At 36.5% G+C, this 20,365-nt stretch overlaps 1 protein-coding gene across 2 annotated transcripts in view; it reads left to right on the top strand.

The window, feature by feature from the left end:
- PRORP (protein only RNase P catalytic subunit) overlaps window positions 1–20,365 on the top strand; it is a 132,453-nt gene that overhangs the window by 31,343 nt on the left and 80,745 nt on the right. The gene's annotated exons all lie outside the window — the stretch shown is intronic.

Raw genomic sequence — 20,365 nt, 5'->3', positions numbered from 1 at the left:
TATCCTTAACCTTTGCGGCTAATCAGTCATGAATCCTGTTGTGCAGTATTGGTCTCATCTGCCTCCGCTTGTCCATTTCCACTATTTCCATCCCTTCACTACTTCTTTCCTCAACCTCAACTCCCATTTTACTTCCTAACTGGTTTTCATGTGTCTGCACTCTCCTCCTTCCATCTCTCTTTCACACTATTGCTAGATCAGTTTTATCAAAACACTGATTTAGTTGTATTATTCCCTTACCCAAAAACCTTTTGCAGTTTCCCATTCCTACCCTAAAAGTAGCTCCTTTTCTGGCCACGACCCACTTTTTTAGCCTCGTCTCTTATTCTCCTCTACAAACACCTGCTGCAGCCAGAGCTGACTCACTGGCTCTGGCCTCCTTTGCTGCTTTTTTCCTCTGCTTTTTCTCCTCCTCTAAAATGTACACTTGTCTCCAAACCCTTTTCAGACTTTTCCTGACCTCTCTAGTCTGCATTTATCTTTTCTTCTTTTGAACTTGTAGCATTTCTGAACCCTGCCACACACTTGTCGTTGACCCTGTACTGTGTGTTCTCATTCTAGTGCTTGGTTTTTCACATCAGTATCTGTTATCTCTTCACTCACATTGTAAACTCTTGGAAGGGCAGGATGCCCTTCTTTGTATTCTCCACAATGCTTGGAATCCAGTAGGCATGCAGTAACTATTGTTACTTATGTATTATCACTCAATGTTTATATTTCTTTTTTTTTCAATGTTTCTATTTCTTATGTAATAGCTACCATTTACTTAATATATTGTTTAATCTTTACAATGATTTTGAGGGAAGAAGTATTTTATGTACTTAACAGATGAGGAAATTGAGGCTCAAAGAAGTTCAGTAGCTTGCCAAAGCCACACTGTTTAAGTCATGAATCCAGGATTCAAACCCAAGTCTTTGGATTCAATTACACATGCTATTTACACTTGTTAGTAATTCTACTTCCTTATTAGTTTGATGCATGTTTTTTGAGGGTGGAAGAGTGCTTAACACTTACCTTGCTATTACTTGCTTAATTAATGGTAGCAGAAAAGATGTGCAAACATGGATTAGCAGTAATTGCTAACAGGGATAATGCAAACAGATGCAAACTGTGCCAAGCAAACTGTGTCAGAGTTCACAGGAAACTAAAATTTCCCCTTAATCTCGTTGCTTACTGGTGGAGTGACTCATCTTCCAGTTGTACGTTGTTCTTAAGTGACTCAATATTTGTTTAGGTTGGACATGGGAGGGAAAACCACTGATGAGATGTACAAGACACGTCATTTGAGCTTATGAGTATTCCCGGGATATCCCCAAGATGTCTGCCTGTGTATTCTTGCCTCTCCCATTTACTGTTTCAGTCTTTCATCTTTTGGATTTCTTTCAGAGTGAAAATCACTTCCCAGTTCCTTTCTGCTTTCCATGTAGGCAGCTTCAGTGGGCTACTTTTTACTACTGTGATGCACAGGGATTTACTGTCTGCTTCTTTTACCTTAGTCAGATTTTGTATTGTTTACTCAGGCACTAGAAATCCCAGGAATTTTAAATTTTCCCTTCTCTCTTCTCCCTTTTCTATTCTTGATTTTTTTTCACTGAAAGAGGACAAAAAGACAGCCCAAACCATTTTCTTTTTTAATTAGCAATAAAAATGAGTGTAGATGATAGTAGATTCATTCAGCTTTACTGCTAATGAGAAGACTTTAAACTTTGATGGCTTTTGCAGATACAGTGTTGTTTCTGCTTTATAAATAAAAGAAATAGCTTATTCAGCTCAATAAAGTAATGAGTTAAGTAGGAGTCAGAAATAGAGGTTCTGTATCTTTTACGTAGTCATTAACTTTTTTTTTTTTTTTTCTGTATACTCATTTTTCTAAGAGGGTTGTTTGGAGGACAGAATCAGAAGATATATTCAATTGTAAAGCATAAAGTAGTTTTCAAGGATGCACGACAGGCAATCCCAGGGGAGAACATTTGGTTTATAAATTATCTTTACTTGTGTACGGCAAGGGCAGTGGATCTCGTCTTAGACCAAAGCCCTTCTGAAGGGGGTGGGCTGAACAGTTTCTTTGGCCCCTGAATCAGAACACCTGGGGAAAAAAATGAAGTGTAGACATGCTTTCCTCACACATCTGGAGGCAGGTTATTGATACTTATAGGGATCCATCTATTTTACCACAATGTTAAGATAGGAGCAGGGATAGTTATTTTCCTGGTATCCTTTTTTATTTTTTTATTTTAAAAAAAATTTTTTTTTTTTCAACATTTTTTTATTTATTTTTGGGACAGAGAGAGACAGAGCATGAACGGGGGAGGGGCAGAGAGAGAGGGAGACACAGAATCGGAAACAGGCTCCAGGCTCCGAGCCATCAGCCCAGAGCCTGACGCGGGGCTCGAACTCACGGACCGCGAGATCGTGACCTGGCTGAAGTCGGACGCTCAACCGACTGCGCCACCCAGGCGCCCCTTTCGTATCCTTTTTTAAAACCAAAGAGTTATATCTGGTGACAAACTATTGGTAAAACTTGTGCTACTATTTCTACTTACCTAATGCACATATTAGAGGCTTGTGTAGTGTAGACTTTTTGTAGTCAAATCACTTAATTTTATTGAGTCCTTACAATAGCTCTTTAAAGTAGGTACGTAGCTCTACTTTATACCAGAGGAATCTTGAGGTCCAGAAAAGTCAAGTGACTTGACCAAAGTCATATAAGCTAATGGGTGGCCCAGCAGAGAAGATGCAAACCCAGATCAGCTCCTTTAGTACCCCCACAGCTCCTCTGAGGGTTTGTACTTGTTCCTGGGAGGGATAATAATAATAATAATATAGTGTCCAAGGTTATTGTTAAAGGAAACATTTTGAATTTGATCATTTTTTAGAGTAGACAATGAAAAATCTATAATGATTCTTAAAAAGAGCCTTGGGCAGCCCTCTGTAATTGCTTTTCTCTGGGAATTCTTTTTGAGGGCTTCAAGTTCTGTCTATATATAGTGCTAAATTTTTCTTTAAGACTTTTCCTTGTTTGAAAAGTGTTTATTTTCTGATTTTTTTTTTCTTGGAAAAGTTCTTCAATGAGCTTTAGCTGTGCAATATTTTAAATTTTGTTGTTTTGGGATCATCCATTGAAGGGACTTAAATTTTCTGTTTGCTTCCCAGGAAGGAGGGAAGTTAGTTAGGTACAGTGTTGGTGCTCTAGAGCTGGTTCCTGGTTGGTTGTGAAGTAGAGGGGATTTCCAGGATGTGTAAGCATGGATGAACTCCTTTAACTAAAAGCAGAATTTAAAAAAAAAAGTGATTTAACAGCATTTCTGGGAGCCAGGTTTGTCATGTTTCCTCGTCTGATTTTTTCCTTTCTAATTTGGGAGCAAGAGTCTGCAATTAAAAATGGATTGCCTTTTTGGGGCGCCTGGGTGGCTTAGTTGGTTGAGTGTCTGACTTCGGCTCAGTTCATGATCTCATGGTTTATGGGTTTGAGCCCCACATTGGGCTTTGTGCTGACAGTGTAGAGCCTGCTTCGGATTCTCTCTCTCCCTCTCTCTCTCTCTGCCCCTCCCCTGCTTGCATGCGTGCACTCTCTCAAAAATAAACATTAAAATAAATTTTTAGAAATGATTTTTAATGTATTGCCTTTTTGCCTTTCTGTTAGCTGGTCTTAAAAACATTTTTTTTAATGTTTATTTTTGAGAGAGAGAGAGAGAAGGAGACACAGAATCTGGAGCAGGTTCCAGGCTCTGAGCTGTCAGCACAGAGCGCAACATGAGGCTCAAACTCATGAACTGTGAGATCATGACCTTAGCCGAAGTCAGACCCTTAACCAACTGAGCACCCCAGGCGCCCCTTAGCTGGTCTTTATAACTCAGTCACGGTATGATATGAACAGAAAGGAGAGTGGGATTATAAAGAATACAGCTTTTTATTCTACCTAGAAGTTTAATTTATTTATTTGTTTATTTTATTTTAGAGAGAGAGGGAGAGGGGCAGAGGGAAAGAGAAAGAGAATCTTAAGCAGGCTCCACGTTCAGCACAGAGCCCGTCATAGGGCTCTATCCTCTACCCTGGGATCATGACCTGAGCTGAAATCATGAGTTGCATGCTTAACTGGGTTTGCCACCCAGGCACCCTTAGGAGTTTAATTTTTAAACTATTTTTACCCGAATCAGATCTGTTTCCCCAAAGCCCATGCAAGATTTAAGAAATAACTTTAAGGGGTGCCTGGGTGGCTCAGTCAATTGGGAGTCCAACTCTTAGTTTCAGCTCAGGTTATGATGTCATGGTTCGTGGTTTTGAGCCCTGCATTGGTCTCCATGCTGTCAGTCAGGAGCCTGCTTGGGATTCTCTCTCTCTCTCTCTCTCTCTCTCTCTCTCTCTCTCTGCCCCTCCTGTGCTTGCTCTCTCTGTATGTCTCTCAAAAACAAATAAATACAAATTTTAAAAATTTTAAAAAAGAAAAATGACTTTAAGCTTGTGAGTATGTACCATTCTGTCTGGGATATTTAGTAGAAAAATCTATGTGAAAATACACTTACCTGCTAGAGAACACTTGTCTTCAACTCTGAATTCTAGATAGTTGAGATTTTTTTTAGGGAAATTTCCAGTCCTTTTTGCAATTAATAGTAGGCTATCATTTGTGTTTCAAGGCAAAAGATAGATTATCTTCTTCCCCCCACTCCTCTTCCTTTTCTTCCTCTCTTCTTTTTCTAGCTGTATAGTTTTGCATTGTATAGGATTGTAATGGAACGCAAGGGGTTTACCACTTGGAGGGCATCAAATTAAACACAACCCAAGGTAAATATTGAAAGCAAAGAAAAAGAACTTTTATTACTTGTTACAAGTAAGGAGACAAGGAGATAGCTCCCAAAGCCTGCCTGCCTCTGGGATTAGTACAGAAAGTTTTTATTCAGTGTGTTAGGGGGTAGGGCGGAGAGCTTGCAGACAGCTTTTGTTCAGTTGCACATGCCTAGCATGGCAACATGCTAGTGCGTACATTGTATGTTCAAACAATGGCAGAAAACTCTGCTCATAGCAAGAGATGTTAGTATTATAAGAAGCTAAAGGTAACTTCACGTCAGCTCCCGGGGGCTCCTGCACAGCTCCTTAACTCGAATCCAGCTCAAACTGGCTCATGTAAAAGGGCTGTCAGGCAAGACACAACTAGCAAGGGCTATCAAGTGAAACGCCTAATTAGTGTCTCTTTGGCTGGAACTGTTGATTCTGCAAAACAAAATACATTCCTTCCCTACTTTTGTCCCTTCTCCTTCTCCTTTCTGTTTGATAGCTTTCAGCCCTCTTATTTGAATAACTTCCCTTTGTATCCTAGCTAACAGAATGACCATGATTTACTTATTAAAGGATATTTAGGTTGTCTAAATTAAATCTTACGATTGCAAAAATGCCACAGTGAATCACCTTACACATTTGCAATTTCTCACATATTCCAAGATACCGGTAACATAGATTACTACAAGTTGAATTGCTAGGGCAATGGAAAAAATCAATTTTGATTGGCCTCCATGGAAATTTATCAGTATATATATATATATACACTGATCAGCAAAGTATGAGAATTTTTTTCTCCACACTTTTGTATTCCAGTGTGTCATCAAACATTTTGATTTTTGCCTATCTGAAGTAAAAAAGGGAATCTCAGTATAGGATTAATTTACATTTTTCTTTTTTTTAAAATTTCTTTAATGTTTATTTTTGAGAAGCAGAGCATAAGCAGGGGAGGGGCACAGAGAGAGAGGGAGACACAGAATCTGAAGCAGGCTCCAGGCTCTGAGCAGTCAGCACAGAGCCCGATGCAGGGCTTGAACGCACGAACCGCAAGATCATGACCTGAGCCGAAGTCGGACGCTTAACCAACTGAGCCACCTACATGCTCCTACATTTTTCTTAATGAATAAGTTAAGCATTTTTTCATAGGTTTAAAAACCACTTGTATTTCTTTTCTGCAAACTGCTTGCTTCTATCTTGCTAATTTTTGAGTTACTGAGAGTTTTATTGATTTTTAGGAGCTTTTTATCTGAAAAATTATGATTTGAATTTTTTGAGACTTTTTTCTTTCTTTCTTTCTTTCTTTCCTTCCTTCCTTCCTTCCTTCCTTCCTTCCTTCCTTCTCTTATGTTGTTTCTTCCCATGCAAAATTTTAAATAGTAAAATTTGTCAAACTTTTCTCTATGGCTTTTGGGCTTTATATTTTTAGAAAGACCTTTTCCATTACAAGATTATTTAAAAATGAACAAAGAAATAAACCAAAAAAAAAACCCTCCTTTTGTCCCCCACTGCTTTTGTTTTCCCTCACATTTTTGATGCATTTGGAATTTTTTATGGTGTAGATGTAGTATAGTTCCAGCTTGACTTTCTTTGCCCCAGCTAATTGCCTAGTTGTGTCAACACCATTTATATAACAACCTATCTTTTCCTCTAGTAGGTTGGTATCCCACTTTTAACATATATCAAATTCCCATATATATTTGGGTCTGTGTCTTGGACTTTCTATTCTAATTAATTAATCTGTGTACCTGACCATACTGTTTTGATTATTGTAGTTTTATAATATATCTTAATATAGTAGAATTAATCCTTAGAGTTCTGACCCTTATTTTAATAAACTTTCAAGGGACAAATATTATAGGCTTATGATAAAATGTATTAATAATGTTCCCTTGGACAAAATCGTGTTTTGTATGTATGACAGAGTCTCATTACTTTTAATTTTTTTTGGCTACAATTCAAGCACAAACTATATATATATTTTTTTTTTAATTTTTTTTTCAATGTTTTTTATTTATTTTTGGGACAGAGAGAGACAAAGCATGAACGGGGGAGGGGCAGAGAGAGAGGGAGACACAGAATCGGAAACAGGCTCCAGGCTCCGAGCCATCAGCCCAGAGCCCGACGCGGGGCTCGAACTCACGGACTGCGAGATCGTGACCTGGCTGAAGTCGGACGCTTAACCGACTGCGCCACCCAGGCACCCCACAAACTATGTTTTATGTAACAACCAATGTTACAAGTGAAAAAAATTTACATACAAAAAATTATGTCCTCTTGGTACATGTGTTGTACTCTAATTGTATACTTCCCCCCACAAATGCTGGTTGCAACCTATTAAACTAATTTCATAACCCAGTACTGAGCTGTGACCCACAGTTGAAAAATACCTTATTAGAATTCTATTCAGGTGAAATCCCATTAGTCTATAGTAGTCATTTTTTTTTTGGAGGGGGGGAGCAGGAGAAGGGGGGATATCTCATCCTGAATAAATAAGGAAGACCACTTCAAAGCAAGTAGAATTTCTCAACAAAAGAACTCAGAAAAGACATTTGCATTTCTCTCCCATTGTTTGCAAGTACTTTATAGGAGAACATAGTAGTCTTGATTGGCGTGCCTTGTATAAGAACTTAGGCCACTTTTGAATGCAAACTGTTGCAGCCAGTCTGGAAAATAGAACTGCCCTACAATCCAGCAATGGCACTGCTGGGTATTTACCCAAAGAATAGAAAAGCACTAACTCAAAGGGATACATGCACCCCTATGTTTATTGCAGCATTATTTACAATAGTCCTGATAGGGTAGTAGCCCAATTGTTGAGGGTATGGGGAAAGGGGAACCCTCTCGACCTATTGGTGGGAATGCAAACTGGTGCAGCCAATCTTGGCAAACAGTGTGAAATTTCCTCAGAAAGTTAAAGGTAGAATTACCCTATGACCCAACAACTGCACTGGTAGGTATTTATCCAAAAGATACAAAGATACTGATTTGAGGAGGCACACGCACCCCAATGTTTATAGCAGCACTATTAACAATAGCCAAATTATGGAAAAAGCCCAAATGTCCATTGGCTGATGAGCAAATAAAGAAGATGTGAGATATATATTACTCAGTAATCAGAAAGAATGAAATCTTGCCTTTGCAACAACATGGATAGAACCCAGAGTATATTTTGCTAAGCAAAATAAGATAGTCAGAGAAAGACAAGTACCATATGATTTCACTCATGTGGAATTTAAGAAACAAAACAGATGAACATAAGGGAAGAGAAAGAAAAATAAAATAAGATAAAAACAGAGAGGAAGGCAAACCATAAGAGACTCTTAACTATAGAGAACAAACTGAGGGTTGCTGGAAGGGAGGTTGGGGGGGGGATGGGCTAAATGGGTGATGGGCATTAAAGAGACCACTTGTGATGAGCACTGGGTGTTATATGTAAGTGATGAGTCACTACATTCTACTCCTGAAACCAGTACTACACTGTATGTTAACTAACTTGAATTTAAACAAAATATTATAAGAAAATACATTTAAAAAGAAAAATTAAATAAAAAGTAGCCTGATAGATGAGTGGATAAAGTTGTGGGCTGTGTGTGTGTGTGTGTGTGTGTGTGTGTGTGTGTGTGATGGAATATTACCCATAAAAAAGAATGAAATCTTGCCATTTGCAACAGCATGGATAGAACTAGAGAGTGTAATACTAAGCAAAATAAGAGAAAGACAAATACCATATGATTTCTCTCTTATGTGGAATTTAAGAAACAAAACAAATGAGCAAAGGGGGGAAAAAAAAGATAGAGAGGTAAACCAAGAAACAAACTCTTAACTGTAGAGAACAAAGTGATGGTTACCAGAGGGGAAGTGAGGGGATGATGGGTAAAATAGGTGATGGGGATTAAGGAGTACAGTTGTCCTGATGAGCACTGAGTGGTTAAAATAAAAGCTTTTATTTATTTATTTAAAACTAAAAGAACAGCTTTTTTTGTTCTGTTTATTTACTTTTGAGAGAGAGAGAGAGAGTGCCAGTGGAGGAAGGGCAGAGAGAGAGGGACAGAGGATCCTAAGCAGGCTGTGTACTCACAGCAGCAAGCCCGATGTGGGACTTGAACTGAGAACTGTGAGATCATGATCTGAGTGGAAGTCACACACCGAACCATCTGGGCTGCCCAGGCACCCCAAAATAAAAACTTTAAGAAAAAAAAAAAGAAAAGTAGATAGGCCGCTTTTTAAATAGGACTATTTGGGGTTTTTTGCTATTGAGTTTGAGTTCTTTATATATTTTTCATATTCCCTATCATATATATGGGCTGCAAATATTTTTTCAAACTATTGCAGAAGCCTTTTAGCTTGATGTAGTCCTACTTTTTATTTTATTGCTTTGCTTTAGGTATGATTTCCAAAAAATTATTACTAAGACCCATGTGAAGGAGCTTTTTTCCCCCTGTTTTCTTCTAGAAGTTTCATGGTTTCAGGTTTTACATCTAAGTCTTTAATCCAGTTTGAGTTGATTTTTGTTAGTGGTGTAAGATAGGGGTGAAGTTTCATTGTTTTAAATGAATATCCAGTTTTCTCAGCACCACTTATTGAAGAGACTATCTTTTCTCCATTGAATATTCTTGGCTCCCTTGTTAAATTTTAGTTGACTGTATATGCTTGGATTTATTTCTAGGCTCTCCATTCTGTTTCACAGGTGTATTTGTTCTTAGGCTGATATGATACTGTCTTAATTATTATAGTCTTATAGTGTAGCTTGAAATCAGGAAGTATGATGCCTTGTTCGTTGTTCTTTTTCAGTATTTCTTTGGCTACTTGGGGTCTTCATGTTTCCATATAAATTTTAGGAGTATTTTTTCTATTTCTATTTTAAAAATGCTGTTGGAATCTTGATAGGGATTGCATTGAATCTATAGATGGCTTTTTGATAGTATTGGCATTTTAACAGTATTAATTCTTCCAATTCATCAACATAGGATACTTTTCTATTTATTTGTATCTTCTTAGATTTCTTTCATCATTGTATGAAAAGTGGACAAAGGACCTGAATAGACATTTGTCCAAAGAAGTTATATGAATGGGAGCGCCTGGGTAGCTCAGTCGGTTAAGCATCCGACTTCAGCTCGTGTCATGATCTTACAGTTAGTGAATTCGAGCCTCACATCTGGCTCTGTGCTGACAGCTCAGAGCCTGGAGTCTGATTCTATGTCTCCCTCTCTCTGCCCCTCCCCCACTCGTGCTGTCTGTCTGTCTGTCTCTCTCTCTCAAAAATAAATAAACATTAAAAAAAAAGAAGTTATATGAATGGCCAATAGGTACATGAAAAGATTCTCAACATTACTAGTTATTAGGGAAATGCAAATTAAAACCACAATGAGATATCACATTACAACCTGTTAGAATGGCCATCTTCAGGGAGCCTGGATGGCTCAGTTGGTTAAGCAACTGACTTGATTTCGGCTCAGGTCATGATCCCAGTGTCTTGGGATCAGGCCCCGGATTGAGGTCTGTGCTCAGTGTGGAGCCTGCTTAAGATTCTGTCTCTCTCCCTCTGCCTACCTTGCACATGTACTCTCTCTCTCTAAAACAAACAAAAAGAATGACCGTTGTCCTGAAGACAAGAGATAACAAATACTGGTGTGGATATGGAGAAAAGGAAATCCTTATGTACTGTTGGTGGGATTGTAACTTGGTACAGGCACTATGGGAAACAGTATGAAATATGAAAGTTCTTCAAAAAACTAAAAATTCTAGTTCTGGGAGCATATCCAAAGGAAATGAAAATACTAACTCAAAAAGATATCTACACTGCCATGTTCTTAGCATTATTTACAATAGCAAAGACAGGGAAATGACCTAACTGTCCATCAATGGATGAATGGATAAAGAAGTTACACACACACACACACACACACACACACACACACACACAACGGGAATATTATTTAGTCATAAAAAAAACAAGGAAATTTTACCATTTATGACAATATGGATGGACCTTGAAGGCATTATGTTAAATGAAATAAGTCAGACAAAGACACTGTTATGATCTCACTTATATGTGGAATCTAATTTAAAAAAAAAAAAAAAAAGCAAAACCCCCACCAAACTCAAACAAAAAGAGATCAGACTTGTTACCAGAGGCAGGAGGTCGCGAGGAGAATTAGGGGAAGATGGTCAAAAGATACAAACTTCCTGTTATATGATAAATAAGTACTCGGTATGTAATATACAGCATGATGACTGTAGCTAACACTGCTGTAGGATATCTAGGAAAGTTGTTTGGAAAGTAGCTCTTTAGAGATCTCATCACAAGGAGAAAATTTTTTTTCCTCTTATTGTACCTATATGAAATGATGTTAATTAAATCTATTGTGACAATCATTTTACAATATATGTACAGCGAATCTTCATACTGTACACCTAAAACTTATACAGTGATGTATGTCATTTATTTCTCAATAAAATGGAAAAAAAGAGCATAGGCCACAATTTATTAGTATGTACTGTCCAGGAAGAAGGAAAAATTATTCCGAAGCAGGTGCTGTGGGGTTCAGGCCCTTCTGAGGACTACTCCACCATCTTCAAACATAGTCATTTGGTTGTCTTCTGGCTTTTGTGGTTGCCAGCTTGATTTTGGTTTCTCTGAGCTGTTGTAGAATATATGACAGCATGGACTTCTAGGTTTTAAATCCCAAGTCTACCACTTACTAGTTATGTGACTGGCTTAACTTCTCTGTGCTTTCATTTTCCTAATCTGTTAAGTTCCTAACCACTTTTTAGGAAGGAGAAAGTTAATATATGAAAAGCGCTTAGAATTCTTGTTTTTCTCTATTTTGTAATCTGCTTGTCACATAGAAAACCCTATAAAAGTCTTTCTGTAACTCTTATTTGACTTGGATATATATAGGATATCTTTCTTCAACCTCAAAATTAAAAATTTTGTGAGAAGAGGACTAGGTGAATTTTTTCATTAAGTTTCCCTGAATTTCATGAATCCTTAAAGACTTAGATTTTTTGTTTAATATTAGGAAAGATTTTTTTTTAATGATTAGTTCTCATCTTTTTGTTCTTTTTAAAAAAGTTTTTTAACATTTATTTATTTTTGAGAGACAGAGAGAGGCAGAGCATGAGCAGGGAGAGAGAGGGAGACACAGAATCTGAAGCAGGCTCCAGGTTCTGAGCTGTTAACACAGAGCCCAACATGGGGCTCGAACCCATGAACTGTGAGATCATGACCTAAGCCGAAGTTGGACACTTAATGGACTGAGCCACCCAGGCACCCCAGTTCTCATCTTTTTGTCTGACTTATTCCTCATTGTTGTGAGGCTTAAGTTGTCTCTGTTCTCTGTCCTTTGTATCTATAATGTTTTTTTCTCTTAACATTTTCTTTTAGTTCTTTTCCTCTGCATTCTTGTAGAATTTCTCAAAGTTGGTTCACCAAATCCATGTTCTGGTAAATTACTAATCTAATCTTTATGGCTTTTCATGGAGATTTAAATTCTGCAGTTGCAATTCGTTTTTTCTTGCATTTCTTTTATTTTTGCCAGGTCTCTTTCTTCATAAATGCAACTGAATTTGTCCTCAATAATAAATAAACAATAATAAAATATGTCCTCTATCCCCTGAGTTTTTGTTGTTTCTGAACTTCTGCTTCTGCTTTTGCTACACTACCCATTCTTTCTGGCCATTTTACCCACTCTGGTTTTCTCTAGCACCTGTGTGCCAGTGACTCAAAGATATATATAGCTCTAGCCCTCACATTCTCACCGAACCCCAAACTTCCTGTTGGCCATCTTCCTGAATACCATCCTTTCAGTGACAGGATGAGAGTGGTAAACTATTTTATTCTTTGTCTGTAAATGTCTATTTGAATGATAGTTTAATTACATGGAATTTAATGTCTTTCCTCAACACTTTGATGATAGTATTGCAATATCTTCTGGTCTCTATTTTAGTTACTATTGAGAAGATTGCTTTTGGTCCAATTTTTTTTTTAAGTTTTTTATTTAAGTAATCCCTACACTTAATATAGGGCTCAAATTCACGACCCCAAGATGAAGAGTCACACACTCCTCCAACTGAGCCAGCCAGGTGCCCTATCAGTCCAATTTTTGTTCTGTGTATCATCTCCATCCTCCTTGTTGCTCTTTAAAATTGTTTTCACTTCTGCTGTTTCACTATGATATGTATTATGAATGTATTTCTTTTTCCTGCTTGGGATTCACTGAGCTTCCTGAATCTGATGTTTCATATCTTGAATCACTTCTGAATAATTCTCAGCCCTTATATCTTCAAATATTGTCTCTCCTGAAATTCCCATTAGACATTTGTGAGACCCCTTCACTCTCCTCTATGTCTCTTACTCTTTCTTTCTTTCTTTCTTTCTTTCTTTTTTTTTAAATATTTATTTTGGGCAGAGCACAAGTCAGGGAGGGGCAGAGAGAGGGGAACAGGGGATCCAAAGCAGGCTCTGAGCTGACAGGCTTACAGCAGTGAGCCCGATGTGGGAGCTCGAACTCACGAACCTCAAGATCATGACCTGAGCTGAAGTCATACACTGAACTGACTGAGACACTGAGGTGCTCCTACTCTTTCTTTCCTATTATTTCATCTTGTTATATTTTTGAATTGCATTCTGGGTAACATTTTTAGATCTATCTTCTAATTCACTACTTCTTACCTCATATGTGTCTGTTCTTCTCTCTACCCATTCATTTCTGGGCTTTTCCCCTACTGTTTCAATAATTTACAGACCACAGAATTCATCATTTTAAGTGAACAGTTCACTGATTTTGAGTAAATTTATATACTTGTGTGGCTACCACCATGATTCAGCTTTAGAATACTTCTTTCACCAAAAACTTTCATCATGCCCTTTGGAGGTCAGTCCCTGCTCCTACTCCTATAACCCCAGCAACCACTGAGCTGCTGTCTGTCTCTGTAGTTTTGTCTTTACTAATAGTTGCGTATACATAGAATCATATAATCTGTAATGTTTTTGTTTGTCTTTCACTTAAAATAATGCTGTGTATTTGTTTTTACAATATATTAGATTTAGTTTGAAATATAGTGTTTTTGAGTTTTTGTTACATGTATCAGTTATTTTTCATTGCTGAGTGTATTTAAGTGTGTTAATACATCAGAGTTTGTTCATTCACCAACTGATGGACACTTGGATTTTCTCCCATCCGTTTAGTTTCAGTTAGTCATTTTAGGATGTTAATTTTAGAACTTCTCTTTCAAATTGTTTTCTTCATTTTTTTCATGGTCTCTTTCTTTTCTTACAGTTTTGATTCTTTTTGTACATTTTAATTATTTTTACATATTTTATATTGTCTCTTAGGTTTCTCCATTTTTCCTTTTTCCTGAACTCTTTGGGCATTAATCCTTCAGTGTGTCAGAAGACTCCCACATGGTAGATTGTTTACTCTTGTGTTTTTTGATTTTAAATTGGTGAGTTCGGTTTTAGAAGGACTTGCTCTTTCTATGAATGTCCCTTTGTTGCGTAGATTATTGGCATTATCTCTCTGGAGAGGTTTGGTATTTGCTTCTGCCAAACAAGAGATGTTACTGGATCAGAACCAGGTGTGTGTGTGTGTGTGTGTGTGTGTGTGTGTGTGTGTGTTTTAAAGTAAGCTCTGCTCCCAACATAGGGCTTGAACTCATGCCCCTGAGATCAAGAGTTACATGCTCTACTGACAAAGCCTGCCAGGCGCCACTGGATCAGAACTAGTTTTTATGTAATTTCTCAGTGGAACATATTAAAACACATTTAAAACGCAAACCTGGAGTTTCTTTTTGTTCAGGGATTTTTTTTCCCCCTACTTAGATCCCTGGTAGAGATAGAAAGGGTGGTGTATTGTGTTTTGACATCAGTGTTCCCATCTGTAAGGGTTCCTCTTTTATTCGGGAATTCACTTCCAATTTCTCCCTTCATTTGGAAGGTTTGATATATCTCCAGGTTCCATGGTGGTATCAGAAACCAGGCTCCTGTTTGCTAATACCCATTCCATTTCTTTTCTTGTCTCCTAGACAACATTAGCATCAATTTTTATCCTTACCATTCTGATTTTCAGATTTGGCTTCATCTCTGGCACTGGGAGACTTTTTCTTTTTCTCTTTCTTTCTTTCTTTCTCTCTTTCAAGTTCAACCATGCATAGGTATTTTTGTTGTATTTTACACAGCCTTTTAGAAACTTCTGGCAGAAAGGGTTTGTTGGGGTTTTTTTTCATCTTTCTGGAATCAGAAAACTCAGATAAGATTGTAAGTATTTAAAAACAGAGTAGCATAGTATAGTAGTTTTAGCTATAATTACTAAATGAAAAACATCTCCTAAAATATAACTTGTTATTAAGGGAGTGTAAGCTTTCTAAGACTATTAGTTGTTAGATTGCAGTGACATTTTCTAGACATACAATTTCATTTTTCTTTGGCTACAGTAAGGCAATCATTTTGGTGTTCTTTTTATTTCACACTTATTTGTATCTCATGGGGTAAAGAAGGTATGCAAAGAAATTTGTCCGTTAGATGCAGAGATGGATTTTTTATTGTGGTTCCATGTTAAGAACAGTGCTTCCCACCAAAATAGCTGGTATTCCCCTGTTTTTCCATATCTGCTATGACTAAAGCCAGTTGTTTTAATACTCCCTTTCTTCTAATCTTTGGAAAATATAATGATTGTTGTAGTACATTGGATATAATTAACATGTTGAGTTCATTGTTTCTTTTATGATGTAAAGTTTTGAGTATACATTGTTGTAGTCCTGTTTCCCCTGAGTTGCCATTGTAGAGGAGGATGTTAACTCAATACAATAAATGAGAGAGATCTGTTTTGAATTTCCTGGTGAGGTTTATATCAAAGTCTCCTAAGTAAACTGCTATAAACATATGGACCATCATTTCAAAATATTGAAGAGTTTTAACCTCTTCTAGGTAGAAAGGTAAAAGAGAAGTGTTAGCATCTATTGGAATATCATTTGTTGAGAAAAATCAGTTGCTTAACCTCTTTGCCTTCTCATCCATGATGTAGGAGGAGTAATAAATAGAAGAGTCAATTTCTATTGCCATGTATATTGTGAGAGTCATTTATAATTAGGAAGTCAGATCTTTGATGGCAGGTGCTGGAATCATCTGTGTAATGTATATGCTGTCCCATTCTTTTATTTCTTTTTTTGATGCACATATTTGGGTCATTTTGCTACTCATTTATGATTAGGTAACAACTACAAAACAATAAATATCAATTCTGCTTCTTTGTTTCAAATAAAAAATTGGATATGATACAGAATTTAAAACTTTTGATTAGCTGTTTTAGAATTGTTTTACATTTATTTCCTCTTTCCCATATTGTAGTAATAAACAAGAATTGAATTTTTAAAACTTAAACTCAAAACATAATACATAAAAACTTTATAGTTATTTGAACTTTCAAATTGCCTAATCATTAATCATCAAATGTTCAAAGCTTTTGGTGTTTAGTTAAGGACCTTGGTTGTTCTTTCCTCTGCCTAAAAGGCTCTTCCCTCAGAGGAAGCATGGTTGTTGACCCCTTCACTTCATTCAAGTCTTTGTTTAAATGTTACCTGATTAGAAAGACCTTTTCCTTTCACCATATCTAAAGTAGAGAGGGGCTTGGAAGAGTTGGGCTAACACCCTGCCCTGATTAAATTTTCTTCAAGGCACTTTTCTCTACCTAAAATTAAATATCTATTTGTTAACTTGGTATTGCTTGTTTCCTCTACTAATATATAAATTTCTTTAGCTCAGTGAATTTGTTCACTATTCTGTTCTGTTCCTAGGAAGAAGAATATTATTTGGCACATAACACATGCTCAGTGAAAATCTATTGACTGACCAAGTGAATGTATTATAAACTTGTGGTCTGCAGGTGGAATCTAGCCCAAAAATGTTTTTTGTTTGAGCTTCTTTGTATTTTATTCTTTTTAATAGTTATTTAACAGTGTTTCAAAATGCCAGATTTTTTATTTTCCTTGAAAAATTAAATCTCCTAGCCCTGAGTATTTATTTCATGTGGCAGCAATTAGCTGGACTGAGCACTGGGCTACTCCTTTGTAAGGGACCTACATTCTCCAGTTTGTCAGCCTTTACTTCTTTCTATAGAATCTTGGACCATGAGACTTACACTATTTGCTATTTATCATTTTGCCTGCTCTTTTGTGTTTTCATAGACTTGGCCTATTTTACTTATTTAGGTCACCTGCCTGGTCCTTGTAGACATTTGAGCTAATAATCTCTATTGCAAGTTATGGTGTTTGTAATTCCTATGCAGTAACACCTCTTAGATTTAAGCCTAGAAGTGTAAAATGAGTAAAGATGATAGAAGTTGTGACTTTTTATTGAAGGAAATATATGTTGAATTTGTAAAGCCTATATGTTACACAAATGAATTCCTTTTAGGCCAATGAGCACACAATAAGATGCTCAACATCATTAGTCATTTGGGAAATGTACATCAAAACCGCACTGAGGTACCATTTCACATCTGAAAGTATGAGTATAATAAAAAACACATAAAATAACAAGTATCGGTGAGGCTGTTGAGAAATTGGAAGCCTTGTACATTGTAGTTGGGAATGTAAAATGGTATAGCTACTTGGAAGACAGTCTAGCAGTTCCTCAAAAAGTTAAACAGAGAGTTACTATTATTACATATGGTAGCTCATGACAGTTTCCCTTCTAGATGTATACCCAAGAGTAATGAAACATACATCCATCTAAAATTTTTGTACACAGATGTTCATTGCAGCATTGTGTGTAATATCCAAGAAGTGGAAATAATCCAAATGTCCATCAACTAATGAATGGATAAATAAAATGTGGTATAATCCATACAATGAATTTATTATTTGGCAATAGAAAGGAATGAAGTACTCATTTATGTTATAATACTAATTAACCTTGAAAACATTATATTGAGTGAAAGAAGTCAGTCACAAAAGACTATATATTTGTATAATTCAGTTTGCCACGTGGTAAGGTAGTGGAATGGGGATTGACTGCTGAGCATGGAGTTTCTAGTAGGAAAGACAGAACTAAAATTGGATTGTAGTAATGTTGCACAACCTGTGAATTGTATACGAGTGAAACCTTGAATTGCAACTGACTTGTTCTGCAAGTGTTCTGCAAGACAAGAAAATATTTCTAATAAATTTTAATTTGATAAACGAACGATGTTTTGCAACATGAGTAGTAAGTGATGCCGAATGGCGTGATCACATGATTAAAACTGAGATGGCATGATCACAACTGAGCCAATGGTTCTGGAAATTTGATTTGGTATACAAGTGCTTTGGATTACAAGCTTGTTTCTGGAAGGAATTATGCTCACAAACCCAAGGTTTTACTGTACTTCAAATGAGTGGATTATATGGTATATGAATTATGTATCAATAAATTTTTTTCAAAAGAACTTCTTTTGTTAGTCAAGAAACAAATGATCAAAAGATTGGTGGATTTTCATACTTTAAATCATTAGCCAATCTAATCAAGTACAATCCCGGCAGCAGCACTAGAAAGAAATAATTTAAATTTACCCTCCATTAAAACACTTAAGCTTGCAGATTTGTATAGGCCTATGCCATAGTTAATATGCTGTCTCAGTAGGTCACCTCTTTCTTTGTCATGCCTTATCAGCATGATCTACTCAGTGGCTTTTGAGTGCAACGACATATAAACTTGTTTAGTTTGAAAAGTGAGCATCTTGGATACACACAGCAAGTATTACAAAGTAATAAAGTGTTACTCCTCGACTGGTAATATTTAGTAAATGGAGATTTCGTAATGGGGGAAAAGCCCAATCTGACATTTAAAATTTTTCTGTGTATTAGATACGGATCAGGAGGCTAAATCTCCAGATGGAATTTTACTACACATTCTATGATTGCACAGAGGTTCCTGAGACTCACCTTTCAAACAAACCATCACAAGTATAACCTTTTCCATTCTGTGATTTTAAGGGATTTCCAAGTCTTGTTAACATAGAATATCGGAACTGGAAGGGGACTTTGTAAGTTATCTAGTTTGACTCTTGATTTTCCAAATGTCCATTTTGCCAGTCATGGTGAACTGCCTTGCTTTGTCATTACTCCTGAGGTGAATACAACATAGTACTAAGAGCAGCACCACAGTGATATATTGGAAGTATAGTGGGAAATCTTTTCCATGTTAATTAGTGAAACCTGAATTTTAGAATTTAATGCACTTGTTTTGTTTCCCTTGGTTCATTCAGACCAAAACAAGAAATGGTCATATTGTATGCAAACTGTTTTCATTCTCCTTGATAGTTTTATTTCCATTTATTCCATTTATAAAAAACAGTATTTATAAAAAACAGTATTCCTATTGCAACTTTATTTAGTTAGTTTTGATATTAGTTGGAACTTTCTAAACATTTTTCAGGAAATATATTTGAGCAAAGAAATTTTTAAAAAGTGTTATGCTGAGTAGAAAGGAAAGAGGTTGGTCCCATACAACTGGAGTTGGCAAGGATAGAAAAGCTAAAGAAGTTGAGTGAGAAATGAAAGCATGCATATGGATTAGTGGTTGTTTTATTTTATTTTTAATTAATTTAGTTTTAAATGAAGTCTGGTTGACATACAACATTATAGTAGTTTCAGGTGTACAACATAGTGATTCAACATTTATATACATTATGAAATGCTCACTGAGGTAAGTATAGTTATCATCTGTCACCATACAAAGTTACTACAGTATTATTGATTATATTTCCTATGCTGTACTTTACATCCTTATGACTTATTTTAAAACTGTAAGTTTGGGTGGCTCAGTCAGTTAAGTGTCTGACTCTTGATTTTGGCTCAGATCATGATCTCAAGGTCATGAGAACTAGCCCTGCATCGAGATCCATGCTCAGCATGGAACCTGCTTGGGATTCTCTCCCTCCCTCTCCCTCTGCCTCTCCCTCACTTGTGCATGCTCTCTCTCCCTCTCTCTCAAAAAAACATTTAAAAGAAGAAGAATAATAAAACACCACACTGTCGTTCACATTTTGCGTTTCCTCTAATTTCTGCCTGCTTTCAGTCATTGTCTAGTATCTTCAAATAGTTGGTTTTTATGTAAAATTTATATTATTATATTTTATATAAAATTTATATTATATATAGTCCAGGACAGACTATTCCATCATTACCAGAAATGGAGCTCCTTCTCCTCCTTTTCTTCCTTCCATAGCACTCATCACATTTGACATTTAATATAATTTATTAACTTATGTGTTTATTTTATGTCTCCTTCCACTAAAATGCAGGTTCCACTAAGTTAGAGTTTTATCTGTCTGGTAACTGCTGGGCACACAGTAGATGCCCCACAAATATTTGTTGAATAACCCAACTCTTCAAAATAGCCAGAAGTAAATAAAAACCTCTTGATGACCAAAGAGCTATTGTAGAGCCTTGTTCTTTCAACACAGTTGCACTAGTAGACTGACGTATCTGAGGTTTACTTCTCCTTGGCATACAGAACAAGATATAGAGATTTTGACATTTCATTCTCATCATGACTACCATGTAAGTCAGTTTAGTAGGCAATAGCTAGGTGCAGATCGAATGAAATAGCATG

This window comes from Panthera uncia (genome assembly GCF_023721935.1).
Source record: "Panthera uncia isolate 11264 chromosome B3 unlocalized genomic scaffold, Puncia_PCG_1.0 HiC_scaffold_1, whole genome shotgun sequence".
NCBI classification, from domain to species: domain Eukaryota; kingdom Metazoa; phylum Chordata; class Mammalia; order Carnivora; family Felidae; genus Panthera; species Panthera uncia.
Note: the sequence above shows the minus strand (reverse complement) of the source record. Positions and strands in the feature narration are given on the sequence as shown.